Here is a 2500-nt window from a genome sequence, read left to right as displayed (position 1 = left end):
CTAAGTCCCACTCGGTCTACCAGTGGTAGGTCGAAAAAGTGCGAAATTTTTCTAAGTCCCCACTTTTGGTCTACCATTTCACGCCAAAAACTAGTGAGGGTGGCGAGCTCCAGGATTTCTGACCCCCTTCGCCCGACTCCCTTGCCCGACGAAGGTGCACTCCGGTCGGCCTCGGAGCGAGTTCGCCCGCGCTCTGGAGGATTTTTCGTCGGGGGGTTTTTCAAAGGGGTGCCGTCGGACTGTTGAGGAGAGTGGCAATGACTAGGGGTCCAAGCACTGGAGATGATTCTCCATTCATTTCTAAGCATGGCAGAGCTTAAATAAAGCCCCAATAATGGTTCCAAAGTGGATTTTTGGACACTATAACACGGACCCGATCCTACCCGACCAAGAAGCTCCGCAGGTCGGCCTCCGTCCCGCCCCCCGCCCCCCAGGCGGTACGGAGGAAAAACCAAACTTCCAGAGACGGTTCCAGGGGGGGTATCTCTTTCATTATTTTGACCCGATCGAATGGACTACCGAGCCCGCCTGGGTAGGCAACCGCGCGGCCCTCCGTGGCCACTGTGCGCGGTGCGTTCCTACCCGACCCAGCGGGTTAGCCTCCAGGGGGGTCCTCCGTCAGGGGGAGGACCTTTCCGAACCTATCCGAGGGAGTCGTAGACGGCCCGTCTATATCTCAATCTGCCCTACACGATAACCGGTCGGCCCGGAGCCGTCGGACTCGGATGCCTCGGTGGTCCTCGCGTCCAACCGAGCTCCAGCACCCGGCTTCAAAAAGCTCCGGACCCCCGGTTTCGGAACGAGCGTTTCCTTGTTATCCCCGAAGCAAGCGGGAACTCGCGCAGCGGAGTTGCCACACTAATTTCCACTGGGAGCAATGAGGGGTGAGCTCGGACGAGCCTCTCCGCCCGTCCCCCCCTCCCCGGGGGGTCCTTCGGACGGTACGGGGCCGATCCCTCTCCCCTCTAAGAACCAATGGTTTTTTCTGTGACAAAAACCACTCGCAGCAACCTGGTTGATCCTGCCAGTAACATATGCTTGTCTCAAAGATTAAGCCATGCAGGTCTAAGTGCACACGGAAGGTACAGTGAAACTGCGAATGGCTCATTAAATCAGTTATGGTTCCTTTGATCGCTCCACACGTTACTCGGATAACTGTGGTAATTCCAGAGCTAATACATGCAAACGAGCGCTGACCGGTCCTCTCTCGGGGGGGCCGGGATGCGTGCATTTATCAGACCCAAAACCCACCCGGGGGGACCCGCGAGGGTTTCCCCCGGCCCTTTGGTGACTCTAGATAACCTCGGGTCGATCGCGCGCCCACCGCGGCGGCGACGTCTCATTCGAATGTCTGCCCTATCAGCTGTCGATGGTAGCATAGGGGGCTACCATGGTGACCACGGGTAACGGGGAATCAGGGTTCGATTCCGGAGAGGGAGCCTGAGAAATGGCTACCACATCCAAGGAAGGCAGCAGGCGCGCAAATTACCCATTACCGACACGGTGAGGTAGTGACGAAAAATAACGATGCAGGTCTCTTTCGAGGCCCTGTAATCGGAATGAACGTATCCTAAACACATGGGTGAGGACCCATTGGAGGGCAAGTCTGGTGCCAGCAGCCGCGGTAATTCCAGCTCCAATAGCGTATATTAAATTTGCTGCAGTTAAAAAGCTCGTAGTTGGACTTCGGGAGTGGGCTGGCGGTCCGCCGCGAGGCGAGCTACCGCCTGTCCCAGACCCTGCCTCCCGGCGCCCCCCGGATGCCCTTGGTTGGGTGTCCGGTCCTCAGGGGTCCGGAGCGTTTACTTTGAAAAAATCAGAGTGTTCAAAGCGGGCACCAAACTCGCCTGAATGCCTGAGCTAGGAATAATGGAATAGGACTCCGGTTCTATTTTGTGGGTTTCCTGAACCAGGGCCATGATTAAGAGGGACGGCCGGGGGCATTCGTATTGCGCCGCTAGAGGTGAAATTCTTGGACCGGCGCAAGACGGACGAAAGCGAAAGCATTTGCCAAGAATGTTTTCATTAATCAAGAACGAAAGTCGGAGGTTCGAAGACGATCAGATACCGTCGTAGTTCCGACCGTAAACTATGCCGACCCGCGATCCGGCGGCGTTATTCCCATGACCCGCCGGGCAGCGTGCGGGGAAACCAGAGTCTTTGGGTTCCGGGGGGAGTATGGTTGCAAAACTGAAACTTAAAGGAATTGACGGAAGGGCACCACCAGGAGTGGAGCCTGCGGCTTAATTTGACTCAACACGGGGAACCTCACCCGGCCCGGACACGGAAAGGATTGACAGACTGATGGCTCTTTCTCGATTCTGTGGGTGGTGGTGCATGGCCGTTCTTAGTTGGTGGAGTGATTTGTCTGGTTAATTCCGATAACGAACGAGATTCCTTCGTGCTAAATAGTTACGCGGCCCCCCGCGGTCGCGGTTAACTTCTTAGAGGGACCAGTGGCGTATAGCCACGCGAGATGGAGCAATAACAGGTCTGTGAT

General features: G+C 56.5%; 1 non-coding gene across 1 annotated transcript in view; it reads left to right on the top strand.

Annotated features, from left to right (window-relative positions):
- The first annotated feature begins 1008 nt into the window (after nucleotides 1–1008).
- LOC125798739 (18S ribosomal RNA) overlaps nucleotides 1009–2500 on the top strand; it is a 1864-nt gene continuing 372 nt past the window's right edge. The window contains exon 1 of the ribosomal RNA XR_007437537.1: nucleotides 1009–2500. This exon is cut by the window's right edge and continues 372 nt beyond it. This is a non-coding gene — a ribosomal RNA (18S ribosomal RNA).

This window comes from Astyanax mexicanus, unplaced genomic scaffold (genome assembly GCF_023375975.1).
Source record: "Astyanax mexicanus isolate ESR-SI-001 unplaced genomic scaffold, AstMex3_surface scaffold_83, whole genome shotgun sequence".
Lineage (NCBI taxonomy): Eukaryota > Metazoa > Chordata > Actinopteri > Characiformes > Acestrorhamphidae > Astyanax > Astyanax mexicanus.
The sequence above is the reverse complement of the archived record's forward strand: the minus strand, read 5'-3'. Positions and strand labels throughout refer to the sequence as shown.